This window comes from Equus caballus, chromosome 4 (genome assembly GCF_041296265.1).
Source record: "Equus caballus isolate H_3958 breed thoroughbred chromosome 4, TB-T2T, whole genome shotgun sequence".
In the NCBI taxonomy this organism is placed as follows: domain Eukaryota; kingdom Metazoa; phylum Chordata; class Mammalia; order Perissodactyla; family Equidae; genus Equus; species Equus caballus.
The window spans coordinates 33,828,567-33,840,048 of record NC_091687.1 but is presented as its reverse complement, the minus strand read 5'-3'; the positions used below and the strand labels follow the sequence as shown (position 1 = coordinate 33,840,048).

General features: G+C 35.9%; 1 long non-coding RNA gene across 1 annotated transcript; it reads right to left on the bottom strand.

Annotated features, from left to right (window-relative positions):
* Window positions 1-6,349: 6,349 nt before the first annotated feature.
* Window positions 6,350-10,565, bottom strand: LOC106783058 (uncharacterized). The gene is made up of 3 exons (XR_001380555.3): window positions 10,520-10,565; window positions 9,180-9,289; window positions 6,350-6,559 (listed from the first exon to the last, which is right to left on the bottom strand). It is a non-coding gene; the product is annotated as an uncharacterized lncRNA (long non-coding RNA).
* Window positions 10,566-11,482: the final 917 nt, after the last annotated feature.

Below are 11,482 nucleotides of genomic sequence, written 5' to 3'. Positions count from 1 at the left end.
CAACTTGTATTGCTAGTATCCTAAAATGTGGTTTCATCTTTCAGATTTATAATCATGTTAATCAAGCTTACAGAAACTGATGTTTAAAATGCAGAATAGTGTTTGATGAATTATGATAAAAAATTAGATTGTCATATTGTAAAGGACGTTTGTTGCCTTTGCCTATACCCTATCACTTTGCTCCTGGTTTTGGTAAAAGCAATTCAATTTTCCTTTGGAGAACTAAACCCACTAAAAAGTTATTTGGATGAGACAGAGCCAAAGCCTTGCTCCACAACTGGACACATGACTCAGGATAGACAAAGGTGTCTTCAACCCTAGGACTTTTTCTGAAACTATCAGGAAAGCGATGCTAGTTGATGGGATATAAACTGGAACCGTCAAAGTACCTTTTGACCATCACAGGGGGAAAGCTGCCTGAGATGAGGCCAATATAGATAAAAACAGAGCCTAAGGGTAGAGAGATCAAGTTCCAATTAAGTCTTTTGAGTGATGGCATTCACCCAGATTTACTGCTACTCTACCGGCCTAGATGTTTTGGTTCCATGAATCCATTAGTCTCTTTTCTCCTGAGTCAATTTCAGTTACATATCAGTCCTTTGTAACAGAAGGAGTCCTGACTAACAGTCCAGAATGCTTGTCTCATCTGACCATTATATTTGTTTGTCATGCTACACGGAAAGCCAAATTAAAATTAAAAGTATGTGATGAGACTGGAATCAAAATAATGGGAATCTGTTGTGTGATTCATGTGTTTAATGACACCAGGCTTGAACAACTTAATGCATCCCTTTCTACAGGTTATGCCCTTGACCTGGGCAGCCTAGACTCTGGGCAATGCTCCTTTGGACATTGCTTATTTCTATCCCCTCAGGATTTATTTTTCTTATTTATGGCTAGCTACTTCTTTTGCTTTCTCTATGCTGTCTATTTCAAAAAGAGAATCTTGAGGGGGCCGGCCCAGTCACATAGTGGTTAAGTTTGCATGTTCCACTTCAGCACCCTGGGTTCATCGGTTTAGGTCCTGGGCACGGACATATGCACTGCTTATCAAGCCATGCTGTGGTAGCCATCACACATATAAAATGGAGGAAAATGGGCACAGATGTTAGCTCAGGGCTAATCTTTGTCAAAAAAAAAAAGAGAATCTTCACAATTAACTAAATACATTCATGCAAATCCTGAGTCCTTGATGATCGTGGTTACAGAGATTAGTTTGTTTACCGTTTCAGATGTCTCATCACTTGACTGTTATATGGCTCTCTTTTTTTTTTTTTAAAGATTTTATTTTTTTCCTTTTTCTCCCCAAAGCCCCTCTGGTACATAGTTGTATATTCTTCGTTGTGGGTCCTTCTAGTTGTGGCATGTGGGACGGTGCCTCAGCTTGGTTTGATGAGCAGTGCCATGTCCACGCCCAGGATTGGAACAAACGAATCACTGGGCCGCCTGCAGCAGAGCGCCCGAACTTAACCACTCGGCCACAGGGCCAGCCCCTATGTGGCTCTCTTTTTAAGTTTAACAATCTGAAGACCATCTTATTTCCCTTATCTCCAGTTTATCTTTTTCAACTAGAGACAAAATCCATGGACTTTATAGTCAGGTAGATCTGGGTTAAAAACCTTGGTATCATCACAAGTCTCTGGAAGGATTCTTAAGCTTCAGAGTCTCCATTCATAATATGAGAATAATTATGATACTTTAGAATACTTGCTTTTAGGGGCATGAAGATAGAAACACATATATGTAAAATGGTTTTCAAAGAACATGAAATACAGTTTAAAAAAAAGAAAATGCTAACTATTTTCATAATAATTATTATTAGGGATTCTCTTATTGTATTTATTGAAAACTGCCAAAGTGGACCAAGATTTTTTTTTTGAGGGGATAAAGATTGACATACTTAAGAAAGATTATTTAAAACAATACTTTATAATCATTTTACATTATTTTATCTTCTGAATCATTAATATTTTCTGAATTAACTCAAAGTAAACACCGTAAGAGGGTGTTAGTAAATTCACACCTGAATATTTAAGTCTCAAATTGGAGACAGTGCTTTTGAAAATGGAAATAATCTATGCATTAAGATATATTAGCATAAACTTATTGTTCTTATTAAGTGAAAATTTGCATTGAATCAAGGGGAAATATAAAGAAACATCAGAATTACAATTATAGTTTAGCAGTTACCATCAATAGTAGGGGATGAAGTGAGATTTTGCAAGTACCATAGAGAAGAGGGACACACTAGTGATTTGCAATGTGACACTCCACAGGAAGGAAGCAGTGACATTATTCAGTATAAAGCCCTGGTGAGGTAAAGTTATCAGCACCTGAGGAGAAAAGAATGATGGCATTTTACCAAGATAATTACAGAAATTTTGCTTTGTGAAAAGTAGTTTTCAATAATTCACAAACCATGCATGAAACAAACAATTCCTGTTTTGTCCAACAGGAGAGTATTCACCACTAAGACCTGAGGAAGAAGACGGTAGTAAATAGTAGGCACTAGAGTCAGTGAGCAAAATCTTTCCATCTCTTCAGTCACCACAAGTGAGATAAAGGACTTTAGAAAATGTGGAATTTTGCAAGTCTGTGGAATTTCAATTATTATATACCACTTAATACTTACTGTTTTGGTTGATTTGGGCTTCTATAACAGAATCCCATATATTGGGTTGCTTATAAACAACAAACATTTGTTTCTAACAGTTCTGGAGGCTGGGAAGTCCAATATCAAGGTGTTGGCAGATTCAGCATCCTGTGAGGGCCTCCTTCCAGCTTTATAGATGGCTATCTTTTTAGTTTTGTCCTCACATGGCAGAAGGGGCAAGGGAGCACCCTGAGACTGCTTTTATAGACCCTAATCACATTCATGAGGACACTGCATTCATGACCTAATCACCACCCACAGGCCCCACCTCCAAATACCAACACACTGGGAGTTAGATTTCAACATATGAATTTGTGGGGAGGGGAGGACAGAAACATTCAGTCTAGACACTTATTTTATGGTTCCTATATATTTCTTCTTATTTATACTTCTTTTCTGATTATGTCAGGTAAGAGCAAGAGAGTTGTTAGCCATGCTTGTCCCATATTTCAAATAGTCTTAAAAAGTTGAGAAGGGTAAACGAAAATGAATTACGAAGGATTCTTTAGTTGCAAGTAACAGAAACTAATTCTGGCTAACTTAAGTAACACAAGAATTTACTCAAGTGTAAACAGGCTGAACAACAGGCTTCCCAAACATCACGATCAGGGAAGATCTCATGATTTAAAAGGCAATGTCATCAGGCCGCCACCCTCTGAACAAATCTTCTTCAAGTGTTTTCTTTCCTTGAGACTCTTTGCTCAAGAATCAAATTCCAAAGAGAGTCTAATTGACTTAGCTTTGGACACATGACAAACCCTTGGCTGGGAAAAAGAAGAATGCTTTGGTTCACAGTCTGAAGACTAAATCTAACTAGGATGAAAAAGTTTGGGCATGGATAATGGATAGACAAAAAAGAAAAATAATAAAGATGCTAATTACAGCCATAATGTATTAAGCCATTTACCTGGAGAACTCAGAAAATAGATAATTGATCCTGGTGCTACATTTTAAATTTTTTATGTGAAAAATTATAAACTTTCAAGCTGATTTTACTACTTCTTTAGATACATATATATATATATATATATATATATATATATATATATATATACATATATATTTGGAAAAAAGTATTCAAAGAACAATATTGATGCACTCATTAGTAAAATAAAAAGTGTCCACTTTCAAATAAAAATGTGTGGTTTTCAATAAAAAATATCAAGCTTCACTCCTTCTGAGTTTTAATCTCCTTGTCTGTGAAATGAGAGATTGGGACTAGATAATCTCCGACTCCTACGTTCTTTAAATCCATGAAGTTAATGACCCACTACAAGTTAGTCTCAAATATAAAAATACTTTTCAGAGATGTTTAGAAACTAAAAGTCACCCTTTCATACTTTGGCTTGTGGTCCAGAGTGGCTGGGCTTAGGGAAGTAGGTCAGGACATGAAATGTCCTCCCTGAAACGAAGAGTAAATCCCTGGAGTCTATCCTAGGTCCTTATCGGCTGAGCAGCCTGCCACAGTCATAAGAGTGAAATCATGGACTTTTCAGAGCAAGCACAGTTATATATCTTGAAATTAGTGAATAGAAACACAATTGATATTATCTGATTTTAGCTGCTGTCTTTCCTCTTGTTAAAGATTCCCATTCCTTACTTTAGAGTAGGAATGAGAAATATGAATCTGATGGACATACACAAAATTAAAATATAGACATTAACAACAGAGATAGGCCCTTATTATATTTCCCAGCAGATATTAAACCAGCAGGCATTTTTGATGGGAACATTTCCTCATGCGTGTTTGCATGATGTCAACTGAAAACGTAGTAGAGAATTTAATTCATGATAATTACGGTTTAGAATACATATTTTAGTAGAGGATGTCTTTGGTTTCTATTATTCCAACCCTTGTAAGGAAGCCAAAATTTTCAGCTAAACAACAAGACAAGGAAACTGATAAAAAAAAAAAAAAAAACACAAAAGAAATAAACATTTTTTGGTGAGGAAGATTGGCCCTGAACTAACATCTTTTGCCCATCTTCCTCTTTTTGCTTGAGGAAGATTGTCCTTGAGTTAACATCTGTACCAGTCTTCCTCTGTTATCTATGTGAGATGCCACCACAGCATGACTTGATGAGCAGTGTATAGGTCCACACCCAGGATCCAAAGCTGTGAACCCCAGGCCCCAAAAGCAGAACGCGTGAACATAACCACTGTGCCATTAGGCCAGCCCCAAGAAATACGCTTTTTAATAAACTTTTAAGTAATATTTTATTGGCAATATTTGGTGGCTTTCTTATCAGAAATCCAATACTGATTTCTTTGGCCTGTGTAGTTTGAAGTTTACAGACTTTCAAAAGCACAGTAGGGACCGCAGGGGAGGAAGGAATGAAAGAGGAAGAGGGAAAGTGAAAGATTGAGTAGAGTGAGCAAAAAATTAACACATATCATTTAAAAGTCAGTGACTAAGTTTACTTCACTCCGTTCTCTCCATTCAATCCAAAAGAAATGAATGCATTTTTTAATAAGCAATTTACAGTATGTGATGAAAGAATATAAAATGTGTTAAATCAAATAACTGATGATTAAATGCTATCAAATAGGCATGGAGATGTTTTAATCAGTCATTATTCATTTATTATTGGGGAAGTTCAATTTAACACTGTGTTATTCAACACTGCATTCATCAATTCTTTTTTTAAATTTGAAGTCTACCTACTATACTTATATTTTATTTGTTTAATTATTTAGTAGTAGTATTATACAGGTACCATAACCATCTGTCATAACTTAGGGAAAATAGAAAGGAAAATAATTGAAATCCATCACTATATTATCCTTTAATACAATTAGTTTGCCTTCCTCTGGCTTGTCCTCAGCATGTATATGTAGCACATAATTTAACATGTGAATTTTTGGGATTGGTACCGTCTCACTTAACACATTAAGTAAACATTTTCATGTCATAAAAATAGAAATAATACCCATAATATTTAGTGGCAATATAATGTTCTGTCATGTATCAGATCTCTCAAAATTTATTTAGCCACCACCAATCTTGGACTGTAAAGCCAATTTCCATTTTCTTTGTACAAGGATTAATATTGTAATGAAAATTACATCTTCATATTTTTTCCATATTTCCTTAGGATAGATATAACACTTTTTGATAAAGAATATGAATATTTTTGTATCTTTTGTTTCACATTAGCAAATTGCTTTCTGAAAAGGCAGTCTGATTATAGTCCTACTAACAATATGGAACTTCATTTACCTTTAACAATCTAATTAATGAAAAAATTGATACTTCATGGTTATTTTAATTAGCATTGCTTCATATAGTTCTGAGGAAACTTTGCTCCCCATTTTTTCATTATTCATTGTTGATTGTTTTCTCTATTTTGTGAATTATTGCTTTCTTACATCCCACTTATCTAAGGATTCCTTTGGTTGATTTGGGGGCACCTAAATATCCATGAGGCAAAACAGTTGTCTCAAATTGCTATATGACTATCTCAATGGTATTATCAGTCTCCATAAAAATTCATATAGATTTGCCTTGTCCTAAATGTGCAGTGTGTGGGATATAAATGATAATTCCATTTCAGTCTTAATCATTGAGAATTAATGATTATATACAAAAATATGGACTATATATGTGAGTATAGTTCTTTACATTTGGTCTCATATTTTAACTTGTTTCAGATAAAGAAAGCGTCATACAACAGTAACATGAGATAGGCAGACGAGTTTGCGTATGTTGTTATATTTAACTTCAGAGGGGGAACCTGGGTCTGTCAGTGAGAAAGGGCAGGATCTCCAGTAAAGAAGAGAAACACTGTTGACTCTCTGACAATGAGGATGAGGGGCACACTTCCCTTTAAGAGACACACAAGTGTGTTGTTGTAGCTATGGAGTGCTGCTTATGTTGTGGCATAGTTCAGAAAGGTGCCCAGATATCTGAAAGAAAAATGAAACATTTAGTCATCACTCACTCTAAGTTGTTATTTTATCAGCATAACATGCAAAAACTGGTTTTACTAATGTGTTTTTAATGGTCATACAGGCTCTGCTGGCATGTCATTCTGCACCTAAAATGTTTGGAAGGATTATATATTGCTAAGGGTGAAATATGAATAAATATTTAATTGTAAAATAATTTCTGGTATACAGGTTGGGCCCTAAGGTGATCCCATCCCCTGAAACTCTTAGCTCATCCCCTGAATTGTGTATTTGGGGGAATCTGTTTACACACTCCTATTCATGGATTGTCTTGCTTCATTTCATATAATGACTTTCAATTTTACCTCTGCTCAGTAATTGCATCGAATACTTTATCCATCCAGGATACCCAGACACAAATATTTTGAAGAAAATTTCCAAAAATAGTTATAGAAGTTCTTTGGGGATTTCCATGTTACAAATCACAGTTTAATACTCTTTCCTTCTAGTATTATAGAACTATATGATTTAAAGAGTCGAACACATTCTGACTAATGTTGAATGAAAAAAACATGTCTAGAAATATTCCTAACAAGATATTTTGAACTCTAATTAGATAATGCCTTATAAGGAAGTTTTCATTGAGCTTTAATTAGCCTACACAAATTCATGCCTAATACTGTAATTAATAATTCCACTTTCATATGGAGAACTTTTAAATATTTTCATCCAATTCCTGGAAAATATAAATCAGGTTTAAAGCACGAGAATTACACCTTTTCCTATTTTATCCTTTTGATATTCATTTTTCTACCTATTTTATTTTATGGTTGAATATTTTGACCCTAGTTTTATTTTCTGGTTTTTAAAAATTAAGTACATAATTGACCTAATTATCCATTATAACCTATAAGCCTTTTTTAACTATTAGAAGGATAGGGAAGTAAATCATCTAAGTGATTTGATTAAAAAAGCTTCCAAATTTCCCTGATCCAGCATCACTCACTGAAAGGAAAGCTTCCAGTATTTATTGAGACAGTTTTACAATGAAAAGCTTACTTTTAAAATCCATATGCCTTCAAGCTGGATAAATTTTTAAGCCATTAAGATAATAATTTATCAAAGACTAACACTGCAAATCACTTCACAAAACACTTGGGAGTTGGGAAAGATACCTTTCATTGGGAAGGCATGAAGAAAGAATCATGGGACATGTGTCATGGTAAGAGATGTTTGTGAGCTGAAGATAATTGTAGAGGTAATGCCAGCTAGATCATTGATCACAGTGAGAGGGGTGATGCAAACATAAAATGGGGCCAAGAAAAGTCTGCTTATTTCGTATTTTTCCCTAAGTTATCGATGCATCTTATGCCATTCGTCTCTTCAGCTCTGCTGTAATCCTGCAGGTAGTCTGAAGAGGTATCTTCATATAGTAAATGTAAAATGCTATACTTCATAGTAAATCCACAGAGAGAACTCTTGAATTTGTAGGTGGAATTGTGTTGTCCTTGCACCTAACGGCAGGTATTACCAACGGCCAACTGAATTTAACAGTTAAAGTTGTGGCTGAAGAATAAACTTTTTTATGTAAATGTTGAATATTTTATATGGCAAGTAAACATCTCACTGTTAATCAGTATTCAATTTCATTGAGACTTTTTCTAGGAGGAAATTTTTGATTACCAGATCTCTTCCTTTCTTTCTCATTGATGACTCTATACTATTTTGTACAATTTTGCAAATATCTGAACACCTGTGATTATTCTTATTTGGTATATTTAAGCAATGAATAGTCTTGATACATGTTTTGAAGAGCTTATCTAGAAGAGAAGACATACAGTAATAAAATATTTTCAGGTACATTTTAGTAAATAATGAGATGCATAAGATACTATGGAAGCACATAGAAGTCTTTCAGGAAGATGAGATACTTAATTAGGAGTAAGGAAGGCCAAGAATGAGAGTGGTGGGGAAGCCAGTTTTGGACTATAAAGAGTCAGGCAGAGATAGCACAAAAAAGACAATCACACGGATGTAATGATGGGTAACAGAGGTAGTTCAGTAATGTTGAAATGTAAAAATTGGGCAGGGATACTTCGGGTAGGTGCAGCTGAACTCAGGGACTAAATCACGGAGCGTCTTATATGTCATTATGTCAACACGACCTAGTACTAGTGATAGTTATGAAACAAAGGAACAACGTGATCTTATTTACATCTCAGATGTGACCCACTGGGATAGCATGAGAAATTATTTGGGAAGGTATTGGGAAGGGAAAGAACATTGGCGGGGAAACTAGAGATGTGAAATAATCTACAGGAGTAAGATTAGGGGCCTGAACTAAACAAGCAGTGTTTTTGATAGAGTGAAGGGACAGATTTATAAAATATGTGTAAGGTATGATTCACAGAACTTAGTAACCAACTGAGTGGCTACAAATGAGAGGATTGGAGGAATCCAGGGTAACTGCCAATGTCTTATTTTTTCAGAAATTGGATGGTGAAAGCACCATCCAAAAAAGGGATGCTGGAGTAGGAGTGACATGTTGTGTGTGAGGTGTCGTGGGAACTTCAAATACAGGTAACGTTAGGCAATGGGTTTTGTAAGTCTGGATCTCAGGGGTTCTCGGTGTTAATACCTGTTTCTTTCTTCCGTCATGCAGAATTATAAGACTTCTTCTGAGCTATTCCTCGTCATCATTTTGCTGGCTACCCTTCTTCTTATGGTTTTGCAGTTGCACTGTAAAGTCTGTGAGGATACAAACAGTGTCTCATTCATGTTTCTTCTAACAATTAGCACAATTTTATGTTCCTTTTGGCACTCAAAAAAATGTTAAATCACTCCTTTCATTTGCTAGACATTGAGGTTACGAAGATGAAAAACAGGCAGTCCCTGCCCTCAAATGGCACACAGCCTCACTGTACAAACAAGCAAACACATAATTACTACTCTTGACACCTGTAATATTGGAGAGGCTACAAAGCAAGGAAGAAGCAGTCATTGATTTTGCAGAGGGTAGGAGTAGGTGGGGACTTTTGAGCTGAGTTTACCATGCAAGGCCCTATAGGGCTACTGCCTCAAGATGCCACTTTCACTGCAAAATGTAAAGCCTGAATGAGTAAGCTAGCTCATTCCTTCTTACTGCATAGCAGCTCAAAGAGAACAGAAGCTTATTTTTTTCCCGACATTACCAGTTACAGATAACACTATGGCTCAGTTCCACAATATGAGAGATGGACACCAATTCCTTTAAATTTTACTCTCCCGTCCCCTAGGTCTTTCTCTACCCAGCATGGTCAGAGCATACTCACTAGCATCTTGTCCCCATACTGATCCATAGAGAGGGGGAAGATAGAAAATAGAGGGCAGACAATTTTCTTTTTACAAGATATTGCCCTGAAGTTGTCCACATAAATTCTACTCATAATCCCTTGCACAAATTTATTCTCAAGACCAAAATAAGATGAAGAGAGGCAGAGAAATAGGTTTCTAGAAAAGCTGCCACGTATTCTGAAAAATCATGGGAGTTTTATTATCAAAAGGAATGAATGACGTTGCCGGCCCCATGGCCTAGTGGTTAAGTTCAGAACGCTCTGCTTTGGCGGCCTGCCTTCGGTTCCCAGGTGTGGACCTACTCCACTTGTCAGCAGACATACTGTGGTGGCAACCCACATACAAAATAGAGGAATATTGGCATGGATGTTAGTTCAGGGCAAATCCTCCTCAGCAAAAACAAACAAACAAATAAGAAATGAATGAAGAATAGATAGTGGAGGGTTATATTACCTTCTCTGTCATAATCACTTAATCCCATTATCATTATAGGCAATAGAACCATTATTATCAGAAATTATATCACATCTATGATGTCAATTGTTTATCCTGTTCTCTGATCCAGTAATTTTATTCTTGCAGTTCACTTGCTCTAGTACTCCCCACTACCACAATTCTTCAGATTATCCATGAACTTGAGCTCACCACTTTTCTCAATGACTTCTAGCTTCCTCCTCTCTTTTCCTTGTCCAGCTTAGAATTCTATGATCTATTATGTCACAACATTGAGAATCACCTTAGTACCCTTGTCTTCTTCTAACTGTATCATAATTATTTAACGAAAATCCAACTCGATCTGAGCCAAATTATCCATCTCCTCTGGGCCTATATCTTTTAAATGTTTCTAGAGAAAAATTGAGAAACTGAGATGCTTGACTTCATTTTAAGTTCATTATCATAAATTTCATGCAGGCAAACAATACCAGCCTGAGATCCCATTATATTCTCTTCATAAGCTTTTACAATCCCATACTGCAAGGTGAGGAGGTTATACCTCTCCTCTCAAACCTCTTGCACCCTGTGGGGAACCACCCTGAACAATTTCAAGGGCTTCATTTACAGTGAAAATGCTGTTCCCCAACCCTGAACACTCCTTTTGTTCACCCAACCTTGTGGCTGATGGCCTTATACTTCAAACATGGATTCCTTCATGTTTTCTAAACCAAATCCACAAGTCAACCTGCAGCTACCAAGGTTTTCCAAAGAGAAAACATCTTTCTATATACCAAAAGAAATTTCAGACAATGCACTTTTGAGTTATGTTCAAGGTCACATTATGTTCAAACATTTCCCCGAATCTTCTATTTCATCCTTTCTAATAGTGTATTACCATCAGCATACTCTATTGGCTCTAATATGGACTAAAAATCTTCCTTTCCATCTGTGTCAACCTCCAGATACTGCTCGGTTTTTCTGCTTTCCTTTACAAAAACATTCTCTTAAAACTGCTTATCCATCTTGATTTCATTTAGCAACATCTCATTCATTCTTTAACATTCATTCTTTAACATTCTTTAACAATTTCTCATTTGTTCTTTAACTATCCAATCTAGCTTCAGTCTTTACAACTCCACTGGGGTCACAACCTCCAATGACCTCCATACTATA